Source organism: Narcine bancroftii, chromosome 4, assembly GCF_036971445.1.
Source record: "Narcine bancroftii isolate sNarBan1 chromosome 4, sNarBan1.hap1, whole genome shotgun sequence".
NCBI lineage: Eukaryota > Metazoa > Chordata > Chondrichthyes > Torpediniformes > Narcinidae > Narcine > Narcine bancroftii.
The window spans coordinates 312,928,999-312,956,561 of NC_091472.1; the positions used below are offsets into that span (position 1 = coordinate 312,928,999).

A 27,563-nucleotide genomic window follows, 5' to 3' on the forward strand; every position below is an offset into this window, starting at 1 on the left:
AACAGTGTCCTGTAACCGAGTAAATCATTCTAAAATATTTCTATGTATTTATTTAAAACGATCCATGTATTTCTATCTGTGACTATGATGCGCTGTGTATTGTTTGTGTATGTGTGTAAATTCTGGTCCGCTGTTTTGCCTGGGTGTATATGTCAAATGATATTAAACTTGGTTTGTTTTCGAAGGTTCTTCCGATCTCGAGTGAAGCAGGCTCCATCACCATGTGGGAATGTATCCAGCAAGTACGCTCGAGATGGGTGCATCTGCAGAAGTCGTTGAGGGGCATGCCAAACTTCCTTAATCAGTACATCACAGGAACAGGACCTTTAGGGCCCTTCAATGCCCAAATTAAACAAAAACCTTGCACGTGATACATGTGCATCTGTACCCTGCATATTCATGTATCAATTGAAAAACCTATTAAACACTACCAATGTATCTGTCTCGACCTGGCAACCCGTTCCAGACACACTTGTCCTGTACATTTCCTTTAAACTTTTTGCCCCTCATCTTAAATCCAGGCCCTCTCGGGTTTGGCATTTTCACTTCTATTCGATCAATACCTCTCATAATTTTGTAAGCTTCTATCAACTCTCTCCTCAGCCTCCACTACTCCAGAGAAAACAGTTTAAGTTTGTCCAAACTCCTTAGAGCTCAGACCCTCTAATCTGGGCACAATCCTGATAAATCTCTTCTGTACCAATTCTAAAGCCTCCACATCCTTCCTGTAATGGGATGGCCACAGCTGCACACAATACTCAAGCTGTAACATGACTTCCTTACTTTTATGAGAGCACAGAAATGCTGGAGGAGCTCAGGAGGTCTCGCAGCTTCCTTTGGAGGTAAAAGTATATGCCCGACCTTTTCAGGCCTTAGTCCTTCTTCAAGATACCTGCGGTGAATGTCTGCTAAGCTGCCTGTCTCCCCTCTGGCGAGCCTTGCTGTACTAACATTGGCTGTGCATTATCTCTACTGTTAAGGACACTCCCCTTGGATATAACTGTAGATGAACCCCTTGTCTTTCATTATTGTACCGTGAGTTTCTGCTAATAAAAGCCATGATTATTGTTTGACCACATCGTCTTTGTCTCCTTCATCAACTGGCACTTCAGTACCTTGATACCTTGAAGAAGGGGGCCCAAAACACCAGTTATATATCTTCTATGGATGCTGCGAAACCTGCTGAGTTCCTCCAATTTTTGTACTTTCAATACAATCACAGCGGTTGCAGACTGTTGTGTTTCACTTCTTTATTTTTATGCTTAGTGCCTCACCCTATGAAAGCAAGTTCTTTCCCACCCCATCTACTTGCATGTCTGCTTTCAAGGAGTTATGGACCAGGAACCCCCAGATCCCCACGAACATCAAAATCAACAGGATTGTCCTTTGGATCAAGTCAAGTCAAGTCAAGCTTATTGTCACCTGACTGTACAAATACAACCCAATGAAATATCATTCTCCAGTTTCCTTGGGGCAAAACACACAGACATACAACTAGACATAACATGCATACAGACAAACAGCACATATGCAGGACAATTATTTCATCTAAACATATAACAAACAAACAAACAAACAAATAAATAAATTTTGCTTTGTAGAAATGAGATTCGCGGATGGTCAGTGTGAGCAGCTCCTTTGGACGTTCACCATTCTCACTGCCCGTGGGAAGAAGCTGTTCCTCAGCCTGGTGGGGCTGGCTCTAATCCTCCTGTATCTCTTCCCTGAACGGGAGCAGCTGAAAGATGCTGTGTGCGGAGTGGAAGGGGTCCTCAGATCTTCAGACAACAATCCTGGTAGATCACATAGATGGTGGGGGAGAGGGGCGTGGTAAGGGAGACTCCATTTATCCTCTCTGCCGCTCTTATGGTCCTGTGGATTTATTTCCAATCCATTTCTCTGCAGCAACCGTACCACACTGTGATACAGCTGGCCAGGCTGCCCTCGAAAGAACTCCTGTAGAAGGTTGACATAACGGTGGCCGGTACCCTTGCCCGCTTCAGTCTTCTCAGGAAGTGCTGTCGCTGTTGCGCCTTCCTGACACGTGAGGAGATGTTGAGTGTTCACGATAGACACTAGTTTAGTGAACTCCAAGGAACTTGATGCTCTCCACTCTCTCTCTACAACAGAATTGTTCATGTGTAGTGGAGGGTGGTCATTCCTGGTCTTCCAGAAATCCACGATCATCTCCTTCGACTTGTCTACGTTGAGACTCAGGTTGTTATTCTGGCACCATTTCCTGAGATTGTCCACCTCTTCTCTTTAGTCTGACTCATTGTAGTTTCTAATGAGGTACAAGCATCCAACCTCTCCTTCCTCACTGTAATACTTGGGGAGTGGGATTGGGAGGTGGGTCCAAACCATGAGAAGAATATTCTCCAAATATCATGCTTTGTTTACACAGGTTTCTTAGTTAACTACATGAGGTCATGACTTGATGACAGTCTAGTAGGTTGTGGCTCTCTCATATCCCATCTGTGGCAGTCGTGGTTCGTATTATTGATTTCAATCTGGCCCTGGAGATGAATCCCTCAGTATGAGCATCTTGTCCATTTCTCAGCATTAGAGCTCAAAGCTCCTGATTACATGCAGCAACGGACAGCATAATGAAGCATAACCATCTGGAATAAACTTCAGTGGGGAAAATTATGGCAGTAAACACTCAGTAAAGTTAAGGTCTTGAAGAAGGGTGCTCCAATTTGAAACGAAAAACATAAGTCTGGAGATGCTGTGATTATATTAAAAACACACCGAAATGCTGGAGGAACTCAGCAGGTCTCGCAGCATCCACGGGAGGTAAAGATATAGAACCAACATTTAGAGCCTGAGCCCTTCTTCAAGGGATGAGCATTAAAAAAAAAGCAGACATCTGAACAAAGACTGAGGAGAGAAAGGGGAAGAATGGGAGAGGGAGGAGTCCAGGCCAACAGTCAAAAGATGCTAATTGGTTATGAGGAAAGGTGAGAATTGATTTTGGCTCTGTGAAAGGAGATAGAGGGTATGGTGGGATATGGTCCGGGTGCAGGTCAATGGGCCTAAGCAGAATAATAGTTCTGCATGGACTAGATGGGCCGAAGGGCCCATTCCTGTGCTGTCATATTCTATGGTTTTATGGAAAACTCGGAAAGTGTGATAGCATGCCACATATAAAAGAAGGAGCTTTCTTTGTAAGGGTCAAGGGGGAAATCACGTGTTTTGCAAAGTTTCAAAGATAAACAACTATATGCCAAAAGTATTCAACCATACACAATCATGAAGCTATTAATACATCCAAGAGGATCACGGGGTCTCCCTTTCCTCTATTTGATATTAATTTTTTTTTTTTTTTAATTGTTTGCCACACAGAAGCCAATTCCGGCCATTTAAACACATATTGTCCAATTACACCCAAATTAACCTACAACCTGGATGTTTTGGAGGGTGGGAAGAAACCAGAGAATCCAGAGAAAATCCACGCAGATCACGGGGAGACCGTATAAACTCCTCACAGACAGCGGTAGATTTGAACCCGTGTCATTGGCGCTGTAATAGCAGCGCGCTAACTTCTATATTAACTGTGCTACATTGTCTAAATAGGGCTCAAGGAATTAGAGAGGATCCTTTCCATCCACCGCACAGTATCTTTAACCCATTACCATCAAGAGGGAGGTAAAGGAGCTTCAAAATCTGCACTGCTGGGTTGGGAAATCAGTTCTTTCTATAGGCTGCGAGACTGACGAACAGTATGCTGTGACCATGTAAATCATCCCAAAATATTTAAATATAATCCTTTCATTTTGATTATTTAATGTAATCGTGATGTACAGTGCACCATGGTCTGGAGAGAGATGCTGTTTCATTGGGTTGTATATGTACAGTCAGGCGATAATATTAACTTGATGTACATGTGTACCAAAATTCTTATTTGCTGCAGGTGAACAGGCACTTGGCTAAAAAAAACACAAAGCAACTAAAAAACTCCAAACGTATACTTATTGAATAAAAATATATCAAGGAGGGTTAACAAAAAAGAAGTGTGAAGCTGGAAAGAGGCTAAGAGGTATTGGACAGAAGATGGGCAAGGTGGAGAGACAGACAGAGGGAGAGATTGGAGAGAGTTTGGAGAATATTTTCAAGAATGATTCCTGAAATGAAGGGATTAGCATATGAGTTTGGTTGGCACATGCGCGGTGGGTTTGTGCATTGGAGTTCAGTTGGCGCATGCGCGAGAGTTAAGGGTGTGAATTCAATATCATGGGCTGATATCGCTTCAAACCGTGCATCTTGGCGCCTCACAGTCCGGTGGGCAGCAACCACTTTTGAAGAAGACCGCAGAGCCCACCTCACTGCCAAAAGGCAAAGGAGGAAAAACCCAACACCCAACCCCAACAAACCAATTTTCCCTTGCAACCACTGCAACCATGTCTGCCTGTCCCACATCGGACTTGTCAGCCACAAACAAGCCTGCAGCTGACGTGGACATTACCCCTCCATAAATCTTCGTCCGCGAAGCCAAGCCAAAGAGAGAGAGAGAGAGAGAGGCAGGGTGCTTAACTGTGGCGCATGCACCAACCGAACTCCAATACATGAACCCATTGCGCATACGCCAACTGAAGACTCACGCATGTGTACAGGAATCAAGGTGGCCATGCCCAGCCTAAGGATCCTGGGATGCCGACTAACAAGGTAAGTATGTAGATTTTGGCTCTTACATACCCTGTATCCTGTTATAGTTTGTCAAATACAACATAACCTGCATAGATTTTATATTTTTCTTATTTAAAAAAAAAATTCTGTCATGTGTGCAGAAGGATGCAAGTCGAGTAGGTTGTCAATCAGGGATTACCTGTACATGTAAAAGGCACTTGAGGCCAGTAATGACAAGGACTCATTAGGAAATCAGCCCTACAAACTTATTCTATCACCTCATCATTATCTCCACCTTTGTCTGGCATCTATCAATCACCTGCCTTTCTCAACTCCACCCCTCTCCCTTCTCATCTGTCTGTCATCCTTCATGCCTCCCTGTTTCACCATCTTCCCCAGTGGCTCCTGTCTCAGCTCTCCCAATTATACTGTCTATCTCCCCTCTCCAGCATCACTCGTGCTGAAGGTACCAGAAACATCAGCAATTCCTTTTCCCCACCCCAGATGCTCTGAGGGTTTTGTGCTCCAGTTTCCAGCATGTGGATGCCACTTATCAACATCTTGAGTTCTTTCAGGCAACTTCCACCTCCCTCCAGCTTTGAGTTTGACTTTTGACATTTCCAGTAGATTTCCAGCGACACCAGGTTTTTGAGGAAGACTGTTCCACTCTTCAGCCATCTCTTCATGAAGGTACTTCTGGCATTTCTTCATTCTCACACTCATTTATGGAGGTTTAAGCAATCAAATTCAATCCCATTCACTCAAAGCATAAGATTCTTCTTCTTTGGCTTGGCTTCGCGGACGAAGATTTATGGAGGGGGTAAAAAGTCCACGTCAGCTGCAGGCTCGTTTGTGGCTGACAAGTCCGATGCGGGACAGGCAGACACGATTGCAGCGGTTGCAAGGGAAAATTGGTTGGTTGGGGTTGGGTGTTGGGTTTTTCCTCCTTTGCCTTTTGTCAGTGAGGTGGGCTCTGCGGTCTTCTTCAAAGGAGGTTGCTGCCCACCAAACTGTGAGGCGCCAAGATGCACGGTTTGAGGCGTTATCAGCCCACTGGCGGTGGTCAATGTGGCAGGCACCAAGAGATTTCTTTAGGCAGTCCTTGTACCTTTTCTTTGGTGCACCTCTGTCACGGTGGCCAGTGGAGAGCTCGCCATATAACACGATCTTGGGAAGGCGATGGTCCTCCATTCTGGAGACGTGACCCATCCAGCGCAGCTGGATCTTCAGCAGCGTGGACTCGATGCTGTCGACCTCTGCCATCTCGAGTACTTCGACGTTAGGGGTGTAAGCGCTCCAATGGATGTTGAGGATGGAGCGGAGACAACGCTGGTGGAAGCGTTCTAGGAGCCGTAGGTGGTGCCGGTAGAGGACCCATGATTCGGAGCCGAACAGGAGTGTGGGTATGACAACGGCTCTGTATACGCTTATCTTTGTGAGGTTTTTCAGTTGGTTGTTTTTCCAGACTCTTTTGTGTAGTCTTCCAAAGGCGCTATTTGCCTTGGCGAGTCTGTTGTCTATCTCATTGTCGATCCTTGCATCCGATGAAATGGTGCAGCCGAGATAGGTAAACTGGTTGACCGTTTTGAGTTTTGTGTGCCCGATGGAGATGTGGGGGGGCTGGTAGTCATGGTGGGGAGCTGGCTGATGGAGGACCTCAGTTTTCTTCAGGCTGACTTCCAGGCCAAACATTTTGGCAGTTTCCGCAAAGCAGGACATCAAGCGCTGAAGAGCTGGCTCTGAATGGGCAACTAAAGCGGCATCATCTGCAAAGAGTAGTTCACGGACAAGTTTCTCTTGTGTCTTGGTGTGAGCTTGCAGGCGCCTCAGATTGAAGAGACTGCCATCCGTGCGGTACCGGATGTAAACAGCGTCTTCATTGTTGGGGTCTTTCATGGCTTGGTTCAGCATCATGCTGAAGAAGATTGAAAAGAGGGTTGGTGCGAGAACACAGCCTTGCTTCACGTCATTGTTAATGGAGAAGGGTTCAGAGAGCTCATTGCTGTATCTGACCCGACCTTGTTGGTTTTCGTGCAGTTGGATAATCATGTTGAGGAACTTTGGGGGACATCCGATGCGCTCTAGTATTTGCCAAAGCCCTTTCCTGCTCACGGTGTCGAAGGCTTTGGTGAGGTCAACAAAGGTGATGTAGAGTCCTTTGTTTTGTTCTCTGCACTTTTCTTGGAGCTGTCTGAGGGCAAAGACCATGTCAGTAGTTCCTCTGTTTGCGCGAAAGCCGCACTGTGATTCTGGGAGAATATTCTCGGCGACACTAGGTATTATTCTATTTAGTAGAATCCTAGCGAAGATTTTGCCTGCAATGGAGAGCAACGTGATTCCCCTGTAGTTTGAGCAGTCTGATTTCTCGCCTTTGTTTTTGTACAGGGTGATGATGGTGGCATCACGAAGATCCTGAGGCAGTTTACCTTGGTCCCAACAAAGCTTGAAAAACTCATGCAGTTTGACATGCAGAGTTTTGCCGCCAGCCTTCCAGACTTCTGGGGGAATTCCATCCATACCTGCTGCTTTGCCACTTTTCAGTTGTTCGATTGCCTTATATGTCTCATCCAGGGTGGGAACCTCATCCAGCTCTAGCCTTAGGGGCTGTTGAGGGAGCTGGAGCAGGGCGGAATCTTGGACTGAGCGGTTGGCACTGAAAAGAGATTGGAAGTGTTCTGACCATCGGTTGAGGATGGAGATCTTGTCGCTGAGGAGGACTTTGCCGTCTGAGCTGCGCAGCGGGCTTTGGACTTGGGGTGAGGGGCCGTACACAGCCTTTAGAGCCTCGTAGAAACCCCTGAAGTACCCAATGTCCGCGCTGAGCTGTGTTCGTTTGGCGAGGCTAGTCCACCACTCATTTTGGATCTCCCGGAGTTTGCGCTGAAGATGGCTGCATGCGCGACGGAAGGCTTGTTTCTTCTCTGGACAGGACGGCTTTGTAAGGTGAGCCTGGTGGGCAGCTCGCTTCTTTGCCAGCAGCTCCTGGATTTCCTGGCTGTTTTCGTCAAACCAGTCCTTGTTTTTCCTGGAGGAGAAGCCCAGTACCTCTTCAGTGGATTGCAGTATGGTAGTCTTCAACTGATCCCAGAGGGTTTCAGGGGACGGGTCCGTGAGGTGGGTTGCAACGTCGAGCTTTGCTTTGAGGTTTGCCTGGAAGTTTCCTCTCGCTTCGTCTGACTGCAGGTTTCCAACATTGAACCTCTTTCTGGGGGCTTTATTGTTCCTGGGCTTTGGCTTGAAGTGAAGGTTGAGCTTGCAGCGAACCAGCCGGTGGTCAGTGTGGCATTCCGCGCTAGGCATGACCCTGGTGTGGAGCACATCTTGTTTGTCACTTTCTCGCACCAGGATGTAGTCCAGGAGGTGCCAGTATTTGGATCGGGGATGCATCCAGGTAGTCTTCAGGCTGTCCCTCTGCTGAAAAAGGGTGTTTGTAATGACAAGTCGCTGTTCTGCGCAGAGCTCCAACAGGAGGCGCCCATTGTCGTTGCACTTGCCGACGCCATGCTTGCCCAGGATTCCTGGCCAGGTTTCTGAGTCTTTGCCGACACGAGCGTTGAAGTCGCCCAGGATAACAACCTTGTCGGCTGTAGGGGTACGTTGGATGAGGTTGCGCAGGTCGGTGTAGAACTTGTTCTTTTCTGCTGGTTCCACCTGGAGGGTTGGAGCATAGACACTGATGAGGGTGATGCGACGCTTGTTTTGAAGTGGGAGTCGCATGGACATGATTCGGTCCGAGAGGCCTGTCGGAAGGTTTTCGAGTTTGGAGGCAATGAAGCTCTTGACCATGAAGCCTACACCAGATAGGCGTCGTTCATCCGAAGGCTTGCCAGACCAGTAGAGTGTGTAGCCCGCGCCGCGTTCTTGGAGGCTGCCTACATCTGCCAGGCGGACTTCACTGAGAGCGGCTATGTCGATGTCAAGTCTGAGGAGTTCATGTGCAATGAGGGCAGACCGACGTTCAGGTCGGTGGCTGTCAGCCTTGTCTAGCATGGTTCTGATGTTCCAGCATGCTAGCTTGAGTTTGTGAGCATGTTTTGAGGGGGAGGACGTGGAGGGGGAGGACGTGGAGGGGGAGGACGTGGAGGGGGAGGACGTGGACCTGTCCTCGGGCCTGCGCAAAGGAGCTTTTAGGTGGAGTGCAGTGCGCGCAGTACTGGCCCCACCCTTTACACCCATGGTTCGTGTGCCATGGCCAAGCAAGCTGGGACGTGGCAGCGAGGTCCTTGGGTCGTAGGTTTTATATCGGAGTGGCCTTCTCCTATGCAGGTTTCTTACCCGGGCTGGAGGGGCCTGCCTCCCCTCCTAGGTCGGTCCATACTGCCCGGACCGGGGCCGAGGCCGCCGTAGTTCACCCTGTGCCTGGATTGGGGCCGCCGCCTCCCACTCTCTGCCCGGATCGGGGCCTTCGCCTGCCCCACTCGACCGAGGCCAGGGCCGCCTTATCAAAGCATAAGATATAGGAGCAGAAATAGGCTATTGAGTCCATCAAGTCTGTCCCACCCTTCTCAGCCTCACTGCCTGGTCTTTTCTCCATAACCTTTGATGCCTTGGCTAATCAAGAACATATCAATCTTTGCCTTAAATACACCAAATGACCTGGCCGCCACAACTGCCTGTGGCAACAAATTCCAGATTTACCACCCTCTGGATGATGAAATTGCAATTCATCTCTGTTCTAAGCAGGGATCCTTCAATCCTGAAGTCATACCCTCTTGTTTTGGACTCTCCTTCCATGGGAAACAACCTTTCTACATCTACTCTGTGCACGCCTTTCAACATTCGAACTGTTTCAATATGATCATCCCCTCATTCTCCTAAATGCCAATGAGTACAGGCCAAGAGCAGTCAAACGCTACTCATATGATAATTTTTCATTCCCAGAATCATCCTTTGAATCCTCTTGCCATAATGAAAAATCCCTTCGATCTGAAAAAGAAAAAAACTGAAAAGAATAGAGAGTGGGATTGCTTTTTGAAGGAAGATGACTCACAGTTGATTAGCCACACTGATTTTCTTTATGTAGTACTGTTTTGTTATTTCTAAGTATAAGGCAGAAAGTCCATCGTGTTGAAAATACCAAATTAAAATGAAATAATTTGGTTCTGTCTATTTAGTTCTTCTATATAGTTGAATACTTTGTTTTGGTGTTCTTCAGGGACCTTGATGAATGTGAGGTCAACATAGAGCAGACCTAACGAGTTGGAGCATGTCAAGGTTAAGGAAGAGATGGTGCTGGAGCTTCTGAGAAATAAGGATAGATAAGACCCCAGGGTCAAATGGGCTATAGGCCAGGTTATTATAGGAAGTGAGAGAAGAGACTGCAGAAGGTGTTAACAATGATCTTTGCATTATATCTGGCCACAAGAGTGGTACTGAAGGATTTGAGAATGGAAAATGTTGTTCCATTGTTCAAGAAAAGTAATAGTGTGAATCCTGGGAATTATAAACCTTATAGATCTATCTTCTTCAGCATGATGCTGAAACAAGCCATAAAAGACCTCAACAATGAAGACGCTGTTTACATCCGGTACCGCACGGATGGCAGTCTCTTCAATCTGAGGTGCCTGAAAGCTCACACCAAGACACAAGAGCAACTTGTCCGTGAACTACTCTTTGCAGACGATGCCGCTTTAGTTGCCCATTCAGAGCCAGCTCTCCAGCGCATGACGTCCTGTTTTGCGGAAACTGCCAAAATGTTTGGCCTGGAAGTCAGCCTGAAGAAAACTGAGGTCCTCCATCAGCCAGCTCCCCACCATGACCACCAGCACCCCCACATCTCCCTCGGGCACACTGAACTCAAAACGGTCAACCAGTTTACCTACCTCGGCTACACCATTTCATCTGATGCAAGGATCGACAAAGAGATAGACTCGCCAAGGCAAATAGCGCCTTTGGAAGACTACACAAAAGAGTCTGGAAAAATAATCACCTGAAGAAACACACAAAGATCAGCGTGTACAGAGCCGTTGTCATACCCATGCTCCTGTTCGGCTCTGAATCATGGGTTCTCTACCGGCATCACCTACGGCTCCTAGAATGTTTCCATCAGTGCCGTCTCCGCTCCATCCTCAACATTCATTTGAATGACTTCATCACCAACATCGAAGTACTCGAGCTCGCAGAATCTGCAAGCATCGAATCCACGCTGCTGAAGACCCAACTGCGCTGGGTGGGTCACGTCTCCAGAATGGAGGACCATCGCCTTCCCAAGATCGTGTTATATGGCGAGCTCTCCACTGGCCACCGTGACAGAGGTGCACCAAAGAAAAGGTACAAGGACTGCCTAAAGAAATCTCTTGGTGCCTGCCACATTGACCACCGCCAGTGGGCTGATATCGCCTCCAACCGTGCATCTTGGCGCCTCACAGTTTGGCGGGCAGCAACCTCCTTCGAAGAAGACCGCAGAGCCCACCTCACTGACAAAAGACAAAGGAGGAAAAACCCAACACCCAACCCCAACCAACCAATTTTCCCTTGCAACCGCTGCAACCGTGCCTGCCTGTCCCGCATCAGACTTGTCAGTCACCAACAAGCCTGCAGCAGATGTGGACATACCCCTTCATAAATTTTCGTCCACGAAGCCAAGCCAAAGAAAAAGAAAGAGACCTATGAGTCTTATATCACTGGTGGGCAAACTATTTGAGATGATTCTTAAAGAAAGGATTTACAAGCATTTGGAGAAGCATAGGCTTCTCGGGATTGGTCAGCATGGGTGTGTGAGGAACAGGCACCTCACAAACTTTACTGAGTCAGATTGATGAAGGTAGAGTGGTGGATTTGGTGTATATCGATCTTAGTAAGATGTTTGGCAAGATTCCCCATGGAAGGCTTATCCAAAATGTCATCAGACATGGGATTCATGGAAATGTAGCCGATTTGATTTGGAATTAGCTGCTCCACAGAAGGCAGAGGGTGGCAGTAGATGGACCGTTTTCTGCCTGGAAGTCAGTAATTAGTGGCATTCTACAGGGATCTGTTCTTTGTGATCTTTATAAATGACCTGGATGAAGAAGAGGGATGAGTTAGGAAGACTGCAGATGACACAAAGCTTGGAGGTGTTGTGGATAGTGTGGAAATTGCTGTAGGATACAATGGGGATATATGCAAGATGCAGAGTGGGACAGAGAAGTGGCAGATGGAATACCATCTGGAAAAATATGTGAAATGTTGCACTTTCGAACTTGGAATTCATCACAGTGAGGAGTAACTTAAGGATCTTGTGGTCCAGGTCCATAAATACGTCAAAGCATCTGCCCGAGTTGATAGGATGGTTCAGAAGGCACAGGATATCTTAACCTTCATTTACAGATTGAGTTCAAGAGGTGTATGAAGTAATGTTGCAGTTCTATAAAACTCTGGTTAGACTACTCAGAGTATTATATTTAGTTATGGTCTCTACATTACAGGAAGGATGTGGAAGCTTTGGAGAGGGTGCAGAGAAGATTTACCCTGATGCTGCCTGGAATAGATAAAAAGTGTTCCAAGGAAAGGTTGAGGGAGCTAGGGCTTTTCTCTTTGGAGCAATGGAGGATGAAAGGTGCATAATGAGGGGCAGATAGGATGGACAGCCAGAACCTTTTTCCCAGGATGGCAATGGCCAATATCAGAGGACATCCATTATAGGTGAGTTGAGGAAAGTTTACAGATGTCAGAGGAAAGAATTTTATTTTTTTTTACACAGAGACGACATGATTAGTGTCACAGTTAGCGCAAAGTTGTTACAGCACCAGCCATTGTCACCTGGGTTTGAATCCCACGCTGTCCCCCTGTCTATGTGTGCTTCCTCGTGGGGCTCAGGTTTCCTCCCACCATTCAAAATGAACTGGTAGTTGTACCTGTAGGTTAATTGGGTGGCACGGACTCATGGGCCAGAATGGCCTGTTACCGAGCTGTATATCTAAATTTAGAGAGTGGCAGATGCCTAGAATGCATTACAAGGGATAGTGGAAGAGGCTTGTACAATAGGGACATTTAAAACACTGTGAAATAGGCACATTGATGTGAGAATAATGGGGGAATATGGACTGTGAGGGAGGGAAGAGTTAGATTGACCATGGAATAAATCGATATGGCTCAGCAGAACATTATGGGCTGAAGGGCTTGTGCAGTGATGCTCTGCTTTTTTAAATATTTTATTTTAATTTTTCCAAGATTTAAAAAAAATACTTTATTTTTCCAAGATAGTGTTGCACTGTTATCTGTACTATGGACACCGTCTACTTTATCAATCGCATTCTTAACCCCTAAATCAGTCCCCATGAAGCCCGTGGCTAATCAAGAACCTCTCAATCTTTGCCTTAAATATACCCAATGACCAGACTGCCACAACCGCCTGAGGCCACAAACTCCAGGTTTATCACCCTCTGAATGGAGAAATTCCAATGCATATCTGTTCTATCCCAATAGATCACAGAATCCCAAACTCAATTTCTTAAATCTCTCAATTAGACTTTTAAAACCTTAATGAAATCCCAGAATCACTGATCAGATTCTAGAACCCTTCAATTCAACTCAACCTCCATCCATACCATATAATAAGAGTAAAACACGGAAGTCTGCAGACATCATGGTTGAAGTAAAAACACAATGCTGGAGAAAATCAACTGGTCAAACAGATATAACAAGGTTAACGATACATCACTGACATTTCAGAATGGAGCCCCATCAAGGTCTGGAAAAATATTGGTAAAAGGGTAAAGGGGGAGGACTGGTCGCAAAGGCAGGAGGTGATAGGTGGAGAAGGGAGGGAGGGCACAGCAGCGATCAAGGGGAGGAGGGAGGGGGAAGGAGGTGGAGAGCTGACAGGGGAAGAGAAGGGAGGGGAAAGGAGAACAGGCTAGCTGAAACCAGAGAAGTCGATGTTAATGCCATCCGGCTGGTGAGTGCCCAGATGGAGTTGTTCCTCCAGTTTATGGGTGGTCTTGGTGGGATAGTGCATGAGGCCATGGACATGGACAGACATGTGAGAATATACCATATAATACCACAACCTCTAAATTAGATTCCTGGACTCAACAATTAGCATGTGGAACCCCGCTCCATAATTAGTTTTTCTCTTTGGAGCGATGAAGGATGAGAGGTGAGAGAGGTAACTTCATATAGATATTTAAGGTTATGAGAGGAATAGATAGGGTGGACTGCGAGCACCTTATCCCCAGGGTGTCAATAGCAAGTGCCAGAAGACATTTGCTTAAGATAAGTGGAGGAAAGTTTGGGGGCGATGTCAAGGGGTAAGTCTTCCACACAGAGTAGTGGGTATCTGGAATTCATTGCCAGGGGTGGTGGTGGTGGAGGCTGGTACAACAGGAACATTTAAAAGACTCTTAGACAGGCACATGGATGTAAGAAAAATAGAAGGTTATGGGTGTGAGGGAAGGAAGGGATGTGGAGTAGGTTGACATAGATCAGCACAGTATCACGGGCCGAAGGGCCTGTACTGTGCTGCAATGTTTTCTGTCTATGAATTCCCAACTAGCTGCTTGACGGCTTCAATTACCACATTTCCTTTTAATATAGAAGGGGTCATTTGGCCCTTTGGATACATGCCAACTCACCGAGTAATTCCACATGCTCACGAATAGTTCGTGTAACCTCTCCTCACTACATTCGCATCAAATCCCCAACTCCCCATGCCCAGATCCCAACACCTATCAAACACCTGGGGTGCCCACCAGTTAAATCACCAACCTGCACTAAACCGACGAACCCAATTTTGGGATGTGGGTTGAAACCAGAGCCCATGCTCACAGGGGGCATGTGCAAACTCCACCTGTACAGCATCCAAGGTCAGGATTGAACCTGGACCACGGTCCTTGCGAGGTAACAGCTTTTCTAGGAGTGGAAAGGAATAGAGGGATGCATGCCAAATGCATGAACATTGGAGGCCCCTGGATTAGTTTGATCCTACAAGCCCTCAAAGAGATACTGGGAAAGATCCTGGATTGCTTCAATTAGATTCCGGAAGACCTTATTCGAGTTTTGATCCATGTGATTAGACATTTTCATCATACCCACAGGTAAGGGTCTTCAGAAGACCAGCCCCATGCTGTGAGGGTAGAGGAGAAAGCTGATTGCATTGAGAAGGCACACAAATATATATTCTTCAATGAAGCTTCAAGGGTGCTCATGTTCACCACAGAGGGCAAAACGACTCCCGTGATTCACCAAAAAAAAAACATTGTCTTGATCACCACCCCCACCCCCCCCCATCTCCAGTCCTTTCAGGACCTGCAGAGGGTGACTACAAGCTGTGTTTATATTTTTGTTTACCTTTTTTTATGGAAATCTATTTTATTATCTGCAGAGTGGCAGAATTTTTTTTTGGAAAGTGCAAGGCAGAGGGAGTGGTGGAAGGGTTCTCTAGAATAATAAATACAACCTTTTTTCGAAAAAAAAAAGGAAATCTAGGTCTAAATCAGGCTCTCACTGCCAGCAGTGTTAATACCTGGCCAAATGACGTCACTTGGCCATTAATCAGAGGGTTGCTGCGAGTCCGGACTCTGTGCACACAAACCTGCCCTGTCTTTTTTTTTCTCTCTCCCTCTCTTCTCTTTGCGCAATGCTGAACTGTGCCACAGCTTACCCGCTGTAAAAACTGAAATAGAGGATTAAGTTGACACAGTGGGTGTGCATCGGTCTGACAGCCACTGGCACCAGTGAGTCAGCAAACACACACCCACCCCTCTTCAGATAAACGCTCCCATTTAGACCAAAAAGAAACAGACTCCACAAATAGCTCCTCGTTAAGTTATAATTAAATATAACGCAAATATTGACTTTAGGAGGGGTTGAATACAATCTGATATTTACCGATTTTTTTTTGTGTGTGTGTGTGTGTGTGTGTGTGTGTGTGTGTGTGTGTGCCTGTCTCTATTTGATATCCCTGTGTTTCTATGTGCATCTTTGTGTGCATTATGTGTCTGTATGTGCGCATCCATGCGTGTACCTGCGTGCGCGAGTCTGGGTCCATGGTGCCTGTGTCTGATTGCATGTGTGTGTGTGTGTGTGTGTGTGTGTGTCTATTCGTGTATAAAAAAATTGAGCAGCTCACAAGCTCACAATCAACCTACAAACAGCAGAGGGCACGTGATTGAACAGCATTTTGCTTCCCCACTCAGACCCCTAACCCAGTCATCAGGCCCTCCCCCTGCTTCTCCCTCCCATACAATAAGGGAATTATATGTAAAGTTCACTAAAAGGATGCACCGTGAAGCCTAAGCATTTTGAACTTTTTCACATCATAACAAAACCCTTTTGTTTCGGAATGCAGGTTAGATTCAGTGGAGAGAGGCAGGATAACAAAGAAGGTCTTAGAATGGAGCAGTGCGCAAAATATTAAATTTCTGCTTTAAAAATGTGCACTTGGAATGAAACAGTTTGTAAAAACAGTCAAGGAAGACCAAAACAATTATAAACTGAATTGATCCTAAAAAAAAGCCTTCATCCCATTTCTGGAGCTAGTATCACAGACAAAACAGTCGTGTATCACGTTCTTTCACCTTGAAAACTAGTATCAGTAACACGCACTCACACCTCACAATGAAGCCTTCGAATGATGCTGCAATGTTTGACAAACAGTGGAAAACAAATTCCTGTAATCTTGCCATAAGGTGGAAGGCAGTAGAATAGAAAGGAAGGAGTTTCCATTTTTAAAAAATCATTTTTCCTGACTTCAGTAGGTCCCAAAGCATCTAACTATCAATGAAACATTGTCATTAGAACATAGAACATTACAGCACAGTACGGGCCCTGTGGCCTACGATATTGTGCTGACCTACATTTACATACCAAATAAAAATTAAACTTTCCTTCCCTCATAACCCTCCATTTTTCTTTCAGTCATGTGCCTGTCTCAGAGCCTCTTAAATGCACCTGAATTTGCAGCCTCCAACACCACCCATTGGCCATGCATTCTAGACGCCCACAACTCTCTGTAAATAAAAACCTACCCCTGATGTCTCCCCCCTAAACTTTCCTCTTTTCACTTTGTACAGATGTCCTCTGGTGTTTGCTATTCTCGCCCTGGGGAAAAGGCACTGGCTGTCCACCTTATCTATGCCTCTCATAATCTTGCAGTCACCTCTCATCTTTCTTTGCTCCAAAGAGAAAAGCCTTGAGCTCTGCTAACCTTGTTTCAAAAGACATATTTTCCAATCCCGACGACAACATCCTGGCAAATCTCCCCTGCACCCATTTCCTTCCTATAATGAGGTGACCAGAACTGAACACAATATTGCAAGTGTGGTCGCACCAGAGATTTATAGAGCTGCCACGTGACTGCAATGTTGGAAATGCGGCATCCAATTTGTACACAAGTTCCATCCAACACCATAGTGACACGGAGCAGATCATTTGTCGAGGGATAAAAATCAGCCAGGGCACAACACAGAATTCCACTGTACTTCTTGGAAATCACAGTCACAATCCATTTTAAATAATGGCTTTATACCCGTGGTATCAGAATCATGTCTGAGTGTTTTTGAGCTCTTTTTAAAATTTGACAATTGGATTGGATCAGTCCAGATTTTCAGATTCTCGGGCAGTACTTTTAAAATTCAAATTGAAGGAGGATTAAAGAAGAGATGAACAGGTAAATTTTGATCGTTTATTCATTAGCAAATACAGCACGTTTCATTTATCAAAACGAGCAGTTTTAAAGAAAAATAAAGTCAACACTTGACAAAAATGTAAACATAAATTTTTTCACTCCAAAAAGTGTGTAATGCTTGAAATTATATTTAAAAATGAATATTGTAAAAGAAGTACAGTATATAAATGAGAGCAGAAGTTACTTTGCACAGATTAATTATATATTTTTAGTTTATTAACTAAACATGTTCGCATAAAATACAAAATTATAGCGATGTCCCAGTTTGATTACTCATTTCAAAATGGTGACTGTAACATATAACATAACATAACAATTTACAGCACGGAAACAGGCCATTAGGCCCTTCTAGTCTGCACCGAACCAAACATCCCCTCTAGTCCCACCTCCCTGCACAATGCCCATAACCCTCCATTTTCTTCTCATCCATATACCTGTCCAACCTTTTCTTAAATAATACAATTGACTCCGCCGCCACTATTTCTCCCGGAAGCTCATTCCACACGGCTACCACTCTTTGAGTAAAGAAGTTCCCCCTCATGTTACCTCTAAACCTCTGCCCCTTAATTCTTAACTCATGTCCTCTTGTTTTAATCTTTCCTCCTCTTAACGGAAATAGTCTATCCACATCCATTCTGTCTATCCCTTTCATAATCTTAAATACTTCTATCAAATCCCCTCTCAACCTTCTACGCTCCAAAGAATAAAGACCTAATCTGTCCAATCTCTCCCTATACTCTAGATGCTTAAACCCAGGTAACATTCTGGTCAACCTTCTCTGCACTCTCTCCACTCTGTAATTAGGCGACCAGAACTGCACACAGAACTCCAAATTAGGCCGCACCAACGTCTTATACAATCTCAACATCACCTCCCAACTCCTATATTCCATGCAATGATTGATAAAGGCCAGCATACTAAAAGCCTTCTTCACCACCCTATTCACGTGAGTTTCTACCTTCAGGGAACGATGTACCGTTACTCCTAAATCTTTCTGCTCTTCTGTATTCCTCAATGCTCTCCCATTTACCACGTATGTCCTGTTCTGATTCTTCTTACCAAAATGAAGCACCTCACACTTATCAGCATTAAATTCCATCTGCCATTTTTCAGTCCACTTTTCTAAGCAGCCCAAATCCCTCTGCAATCCTTGAAAACCTTCTTCATTATCCACTATTCCACCTATCTTAGTATCGTCTGCATATTTACTAATCCAATTCACCACCCCATCATCTAGATCATTAATGTATATAACGAACAACAATGGGCCCAATACAGATCCTTGAGGCACACCACTGGTCACCGGCCTCCAACCTGACAGACAATTATCCACTACCACTCTCTGGCCTCTCCCTTTCAGCCAATGTTCAATCCATTTGACTATCTCAAAATTTAGACCTAAAGACTGCACCTTCCTAACTAACCTTCCATGTGGTACCTTATCGAAGGCCTTACTGAAATCCATATAGACAACATCCACTGCGCTACCCTCATCCACATTCCTAGTCACCTCTTCAAAAAATTCAATCAGATTGGTCAAACATGACCTTCCTCCCACAAATCCATGTTGAGTGCTCCTGATCAGACCCTGTCTATCCAGATGTTTATAAATACTATCTCTAAGAATTTTCTCCATTAATTTACCTACCACAGACGTCAAACTTACAGGCCGATAGTTGCCAGGCTTCCTCCTTGAACCCTTTTTAAATAACGGAACCACATGCGCAATGCGCCAATCCTCCGGCACTATCCCCATATCTAATGACATTTGGAAAATTACCGCCAGAGCCTCTGCTATTTCCTCCTTCACTTCTCTCAATGTCCTGGGGAAGATCCCGTCTGGTCCCGGAGACTTATCCACCTTTATATTCTTCAAAAGCCCTAAAACTACATCTTTTGTAATCTCTATATTCCCCATATTTACCCAATTTGCTTTTTTTATCTCACATCTCCCAATATCCTTCTCCTTAGTGAATACCAAAAAGAAACTGTTCAATATCTCCCCCATTTCTCTAGGCTCCACACACAGTTTTCCGCTCTGATTCTCTAAGGGACCAATATAGAGAAAAAACTGTAGGGTTGCTTGTTGCCGCTGTGCATCTGTGGCACTTACGCATGGACGCTCACCCACAAAATCCCACTGATTGCTCTGGAGAAGATAGTGGTGAACCAACTTCTTAAACCAATTCGCTTGTCCTGGTGATGGAATTCCCACAATGCCTTTGAAGTTCAAGAGTTTAGAATCAGTGATGAAAAAATGGGGACAATTTTTGTCCAAATCAGGCTGGGCTCTCTCTGCCCTTTTCTTTAGTGCTTGAACCTGATGGTACGAGTCTTTTGACATCTATACCTCTTTTCTGATGGCAGCAGTGAGAACATATTCCACTTTCAGTATCAAAGTATTAAGTATAGGAGTTGGGATGTTACGGTAAAGTAGTACTGTACAAGACTTTGGTGAGGCCAAATTTAGAGTACTGTGTGCAGTTTTGGTCACCTAATAAGTTTGAAAGAGTGGAGAAAAGATTTGATGGGATGTTGCTGAATTACAGGGAAAGGTTAAACAAATTACAACTTTATTCCCTGGGACATAGATTTGTTAGAGGTGCACCAAATTATGAGGGGATAGATAGAGTAAATATGGATAGGCTTTTCCCACTGAGGTTAGGTGAAATACAAACCAGAGGACGTGGGTTACAGGTGAAAGAAGTAAAATTTAAAGGGAACATAAAGGGGAACTTCTTCACGTCGAGAGTACATAGAACACAGAGTATTCCAGCACAGTAAAGGCCATTTGGCCCTCAAAACTGGGCCAACCTATATATTCTTACCAAAAAAAATCAAACACTTCCTACCTCGTAACCCTCTATTTTTCTTTCATCCATTAGAGTCCCTTAAATGCCCTTAATGTTTCAGCCTCCACGACTATCCCTGGCAAGGCATTCTAGGCACCCACAATTCTGGGCAAAAACCTTACCCGTGATATCCCCCCTAAATGTTTCTCCCTTCACTTTGTAGATATGACCCTGGTGTTTGCTATTCCTGACATGGGAAAAGGCACTAGCTGTTCACCCTATCTATGCCTCTCAGAATCCTTCTTCACTTCAAAAAGAAAAAGTTCCAGCTCTGCTAACCTTGCATCTTATTTTCCCATCCAGGTAACATCCTAATAAATCTTCTCTGCACCCTTTCCATAGCTTCCACATCCTTCCTGTAAGGAGGTGACCAGAACTGAACACAATACTCCAAGTGTGGTCTCACCAGAGATTTGTAACTTGACCTCTCAACTCTTGAACTCAATCCTCTTATAAGTAGAGGGAGTGTCCAACGAGTTGCCAGCTGAAGTGGTGAATGTGGGCTCAATTTTAACATTTAAGAAAAAAATGGACAGGTACGTGGACAGGAGGGGTATAGAGGACTATGGGTGGTGCAGGTCAGTGGGATTAGGCAAAATAATATTTCGGCACTGACTAGAAAGGCCTGTTTCTGTGCTGTAATGTTTGAGGGTTCTATGATTTGTATTCATTTCTGCATTTAGTTGGAAGTGGTCAGTAGACCCTTTTACAGAGAAAAAAGTTGAAAATGTAAAGATGGAAATTTTCTGCCCTCACATCGCTGAACCTACTCCGTAAATCATCCACGCGTGACCTCAAGACGCCGAATCCGATCCTTCCTCAGGCTGGTCGCACAGATGGCATGGAAGGCTCTGCCTCGCTCCATGAATGTACTGCCGCTGCAAGTAGCTGGCTAGGGGCGGGATGATGATGTCGTGATGACGACATTAGCCCACCACCCAGGACCCAGTCATTGTAGCAGTAACACCGCATAAGTGCCAGAGGTCTGAGTCCCTCAGTGTGCCGGAGAGGCAGGGCCGGGCAGAAGAAGGATCAATGGCCATCTTCGTTACCCATAATCCCCCATGAAGCTGGAACTGCTCTGGGAAATGCAGAGCGGTTCCCAGCTGTGTGAGGGATTATGGGTAATGAAGACTGCCATTGCTCACTGTGTATGTATGCCGTTATGTTGATAGGTGTGCAACAGATTATATTATATTTTATGTTCTATATAGATATGTCATAAAGGAGGTAATAGTGTAGGTCACAAACGAACATAATTTAAAATGCCAGAGCTCTGCTCAAACCAGACAGTCCAGGCTCCGAGTGCCTTTGCAAAAACTTTGAAGAATGCCTATAGAGACTTCACAAGTAGGTGATAATTGGACCTGCTGTGGAGTAATGGATTATTTGTTTTGGAAAGCAACAGATGAACGGACTCCGAAGATTGGGTCCGGTGCCGCAGTCAGTCTGAGTGCAGTTTGGTGTTCTAGGAAGGTCATGTGGTTTTTTTTCTGAGTGAGAGAGAATGCAGTTCTACAGTTCAGCAGCAGCTGGGACTGGAACAGGACAAGCTGACAAGCTTGTGGAAATACCCCATTTTGAAGACGGGTTGTGAGTTCTTAGTTCAGCCTGGTCAAAGCCCTTGTGGTCCATACAAGAGGAGATGGCTGGGTGCATAATGTTTTATCTGAAATAAGATAAACAGTAAAGGAACTCTGTGGTGACCTGAAAGAAAGAGGTTATCATCTGGAAAACCCTGGTGGGGCAAGTTTCTTCGGCAAGATCAGTTTGTGTCCAACGAGCAACAAATCTCTCTCTGAAAACCGACAAAAACATTCCAGAGCGGTACCATTTACCTTTCAAGCACAAAAGCTGGGTGAAGATTCATAAATGTTAAATTCTGTGCGCAATATAAGAATTGCTTGATACCAATGAACTTGGAGGAGTGAGAAGAGAGAATGGACTGTGAATCAAAAAACTTTTCTGAACTTATAAACATAGAAACATAGAAGATAGGAGCAGGAGTAGGTCATTCGACCCTTCGAGCCTGCTCCGCCATTCAACGAGATCATGGCTGATCTTAAAGTTCAGTACCCCGTCCCCGCCTTCTCTCCGTAAACCTTTAATACCCTTATACTGAAGAAATGTATCTAATTCCCTCTTAAATATATTTAATGAACCTGCCTCTACTGCCCTCTGTGGCAATGAATTCCACAGATTCACCACCCTCTGGGTCAAGAAATTCCTCCTCATCCCGGTCCTAAATGGTTTGCCTATTATCCTCAAACCATGGCCCCGGGTTCTGGATTTTCCCATCCTTGGAAACATCCCATCTGCATCCATTCTGTCCAGTCCTGCCAGAATTTTATAGGTCTCTATGAGATCCCCTCTCAATCTTCTAAACTCCAGCGAGTACAATCCCAATTTGCGCAATCTTTCCTCCTAAGTCATTCCTGCCATTCCAGGTATCAGCCTGGTGAATCGCCTCTGCACTCCCTCCATTGCAAGAACATCCTTCCTTAGATAAGGTGACCAAAACTGCACACAATACTCCAGGTGGGGTCTCACCAAGGCCCTGTACAGCTGCAGTAAGGTATCCTTGTTCCTAGACTCAAACCCTCTTGATATGAAGGCCAACATACCATTTGCCTTTTTAACCGCCTGCTGTACCTGCATGCTCACCTTCAGAGACTGGTGTACAAGTACCCCTAGGTCTCTCTGCATTTCCCCATCTCTTAATCTATTGCCATTCAAATAGTAATCTGCCCTCCGGTTTGTATTACCAAAGTGGATAACCTCACATTTATCCACATTGTAGTGCATTTGCCATGGATCTGCCCAGTCCCTCAATTTATCCAAATCACACTGGAGTTTCCTGACCCCCTCTTCCGTGCACACAACTCCTCCTAGCTTAGTGTCATCTGCAAATTTGGAGATATTACATCCAATCCCCTCATCCAGATCATTAATGTAAATTGTGAACAGCTGGGGTCCCAGTACAGATCCCTCTGGCACCCCACTGGTCACCGCCTGCCACTCAGAAAATGAGCCATTTATCCCAACTCTCTGTCTTCTACCTGCCAGCCAGTTCTCAATCCACATCAATACTTTGCCCCCAATCCCATGAGCCTTGATTTTGGAAGCCAGTCGTTTATGCGGGACCTTATCGAAGGCCTTTTGGAAGTCCAGGTACACCACATCCACTGGCTCTCCCCCATCTATTTTACCTGTCACCATCTCAAAGAACATTACATACACGTGTGCTAAGAATTAGAAGGTAAGTTGTTAATAGTATTAAGTTAAAGTTTGATCCTGTTTTCGTGTTTAAAGATAATTAAAAGCAACTTTTGTTTAAGTAACCATTTGTCTTGGTGAATTTCTATTGCTGCTGGGTTTTGGGGTCCTCTGGGCCCATAACATTTGGGGGCTCATCTTTTCGGATTGAAAATTGAAGTTTTGGGATCATAAACTTTTGGAGTTTTTGTGATTTATTAGTTAATTGATTTTTCCAAGCTAACTTAAAGTTTATGTGTGTGGAAAAACAGCAGCAATGGATGTTCGAACATTTTTGTCACAAGCATCACCTGTGGAGCTGCAGAGCAAGAGAAAAGAGGAACTGATGGTTATTGCTGAAGCATTAAAGCTGACTGAAGTCGAGCATTGGATGAGGAAAATCATAGGATTATTTTTTTCTTTCTTTCTTTCTTTGGCATGGCTTCGCGGACGAAGATTTATGGAGGGGGTAAAAAGTCCACGTCAGCTGCAGGCTCGTTTGTGGCTGACAAGTCCGATGCGGGACAGGCAGACACGGTTGCAGCGGTTGCAGGGGAAAATTGGTGGGTTGGGGTTGGGTGTTGGGTTTTTCCTCCTTTGCCTTTTGTCAGTGAGGTGGGCTCTGCGGTCTTCTTCAAAGGAGGCTGCTGCCCGCCAAACTGTGAGGCGCCAAGATGCACGGTTTGAGGCGTTATCAGCCCACTGGCGGTGGTCAATGTGGCAGGCACCAAGAGATTTCATAGGATTATAGTGAAATATTATATCGGCAAAAAAAAATTTGTTGAGAAAGACTCAGAAAATTTTCCAGAGAATAAATCTATTGATTTGCAATTGGAATTAGCGAAATTGAGGGTGGAAGAAGAAAGAGAGAAATGGAATTTCGAGTTGCAGAGACAACAATATTGAGGCAGACGAAGCTGAAAAACACTATGGCACCAGTCGCCGCCCCCCCCCCCCACCCCAACGAAGTGCCGCTCTTCATAAAAATGACATTGCAGCAGTCTTTTAGGCCTTCTCTATAAAAAGTGCACATTTTTCTCCACTGATGGAGCTGGCCTCAAAGCGGCACCCCTCCATAAAAACACCCAATGTCTGGTACATTTTTAATAATAATGTTCTTTGCCATTTATTAGTACTGTCTGCATGTTGTCAAGGCCTTGCTGTGTGCAAAGCTAAAATGATTCACTTGTTGAGTTACAATTGAAATGAACATTGTATTTATAAAGGCTTCCCAAAAATGTAGGCCCGAATATTCTGCATCTTCCCAAACCTGTTTCAACGACTAAAATTCATCACATAGTCATATAAAACTGGTAGATGAGACTGACCGAGCAAGCAAAATTCATCCATAGCCCTACAAATAAATGTCTAGCATTATTAGTCCACATCATGTATGGTGTTATTAATAATTTGTCATGGGAACAGTATCAGAAAGACAGACATTAAAAAAAAATTGCAGATTCTGGGTGTTGACGATATGGTCTCCATTTTCTTCTCTCACTCTAATTGTTCTTGGTTACAGAGTGTTGTGGTTTTAAGAACTGGTAACTGCCATTCTTCCTTGTCCTGAATTACACAGGCACCCTCACCAAAAGTTACCTATCAATTCATGGCTTTCATGGTCAATATTAGCTTTTTAATCTTGATTTAATTAACTAAGTGAAAATTCCAATATGCTTCAGTAAAACACAAGTCACCAGACACCAGAAGTGAAAACACCATGCTGGAGGAACTTGCTATACTTTACAGTGATACATAACCAACGTTTCATGCTGGAGCCCTTCCTTAAAGTGCAATGGTAGATTTGAACTTTCAAGCCCCCAGTACAACAGCAGAGCTCCAAGAATCCACATGCTGTACGTAACCCGCTATTAAGCACACCTAAAGGCCCCTTAAGAAGTGGGCATTCATACAGGGGCATTTTAACCTGGCAACTCCAAGATGGATCCTGGAGGGTCTCAGGGAACCTCAGGATTTTTTTTTAGATACAACACAGAACCAAGCCCCTTCTGGCCTATGAGCCCACGCTGCCTATAAATACCTCAATGAACCTACAATCTCTGCACACTTTTGCAGGCTGAGAGGAAGCCGGAGCACCCAGAGGAAACTCGTGAAGACACAGGGCGAAACGCAGAAGGGCCTTAGAGATAGCGCTGGATTCAAACCTGGGTTGCTGTAATAACATCGTGCCAACACTACACCAACCGTGCAGCCAAATTCTACATTTGTATTCTGTTAAAACCCTTGTCCTTGTTAAATTTAAATCTGCCTGCCCAGATTGACAAAGAATATAGAATAAAGGAATATGATCCAACTTGGAGAAAGGTATATATGGGCATGAGGGGAGATCAAACACTGCCCAGAGGAAGTGGAATACCCGAATGTGCTCTCTATGTAATTTTCTGCAGATGAACTGCCATCTTCTTTCAACCCTATCACTATCCAACTCCATCCACAAGACCATAAGTCATATGAGCAGAACTAGGTTATTCAGCCCATTGAGTCTGCTCCGCCATTTCATCATGAGTCAGTCCATTCTTCCACTCAGACTTACCCCCAACGACTTGGCCTCCACTGTCGCCACTGGTAGCAAATTCCAGAGGTTCACCATTCTCTGGCTGAAGACATTCCTCTGCATCTGTTTTAAATAGGCACACTTCAATCTTGCGGCTGTGGCCTCATGCCTATGGGAAACAACTTTGCCACATCTACTCTGCCCAGGTCTTTTAACATTCAGAATGCTCCAATGAGGTCCCCTCTCATTCTTCTGAACTCCAAAGGGTATGGTACCATCAAAGAGCCATCAAACATTCTTCAAGAGCCGTCACACGTTCCACCTGGTATCTTGCTGACCTCCACGTCTCAGTGCATCTCCTCATTGACTCAGAATGTTTTCAATATCGATGCCCAACTGAACCCAACCCAGAAAGTTATGAAGCAGCTCTCTCTACTCCTTGTTCTGATTAAAGATCTTTGATCTGCTTCTTTTCTACCATTTGAAGCAGAACCTGTGGAGTATTTTCAGCTTTTTTCTGGTTTTGCTTTACATTAGAATGGGAAAATTCCAAGTTCAGAATCCAAGGTACAATGTGGGAGAGCTCACTACATATGAAAAAAGGGACTGGACTAGCAGGAGAAATAGAAGCTGAGAAAGTCAAGTCAAGCTTATTGCCATCTGATTGTACAAGTACAACCCGATGAACCAGCGTTCTCCGGTCCTCAGTGCAAAACATGCAGATGCGTAACCAGACAAAACTCACATCCAGACAAACAATACACACGCAGGACAAGTATTTCCTCGATATTGTTTCATGAATAAATATTGTTTCATGAATATGAGAGTCTCAGAGGGTCATTTGGTCGTTCAGCATTCTCACTGCTTGTGGGAAGAAGTTGTTCCTCATCCTGGTGGTGCTGAATTCGATACTCCTGGATCTCCTTCCCAAAGTCCAGGGAGGTACTTTGCGCGCCCTCTTCAGACAACGATTCTGGTAGATCACATCGATTGAGGGGGGGGGGGGGGGAGGGAGACTCCAGTGATCTCTTCTTCTCCTCTAATGGTCCATTTCTCTACAGTAACCATACCACACTGTGAGCAGCTGGCTAGGAGGCTCTCAACAGAACTCCAGGAGAAGATTGACAAAATGGTGGCTGGTGGCCTTGCCGCTTCAGTCATCTCAGGAAGTGCAGTTATTGTTGCATCTTCCTGACAAGTGAGGAGATGCTGTGTATCCACGATACGTCACTAGTTTAAGTGAACTCAAAGGAACTTGAAAGTGCATGAGTGCAGGGATTTAAGGATAAGACCAGATGGGTTCTGTGAAGAGAGTTAAGAGGAGGCACTGATCTGTTCAGCTAAAGGGCCTGCTCCTGAACTGTGAAGTTCAATAGTGCGTCTGTGGATTAAATCCAGTGTTTGCACACCTTTCATCTAACCCAAGCTTCTTCTCAAATTAAGCACACAAAGTCTTGCAAGCCAAGAATAACAGAACTTGAAACAAATTCCAGGCATGTAAGAAGGAACCAGCATCAGAGAAAAAGGTCAACTGCCGAACCATATTATTGACCGACTCAATTCAGGCAGCAGCGTTTTGTAATAAAACGACCACTCCAACCCAGAATTGGAGGGAATGAGGGTGAAGGACCAGCATGTGATTTGTTAGTTTCAGGTGGGGATCACAGAGATGAGGATGATGACGAAGAATATTGAAGACAGAAGCTGA

At 44.9% G+C, this 27,563-nt stretch overlaps 1 protein-coding gene and 1 long non-coding RNA gene across 5 annotated transcripts in view; one reads left to right on the forward strand and one right to left on the reverse strand.

The window, feature by feature from the left end:
- Positions 1-1,053, forward strand: part of LOC138762258 (uncharacterized) — a 77,768-nt gene extending 76,715 nt beyond the window's left edge. For both annotated transcript variants that reach the window (XR_011356862.1, XR_011356861.1), the window contains one exon: positions 186-1,053. This is a non-coding gene — a long non-coding RNA (uncharacterized lncRNA). The remainder of the gene's footprint in view (positions 1-185) is intronic.
- nhej1 (nonhomologous end-joining factor 1) overlaps positions 1-27,563 on the reverse strand; it is a 406,931-nt gene that overhangs the window by 207,531 nt on the left and 171,837 nt on the right. The gene's annotated exons all lie outside the window — the stretch shown is intronic.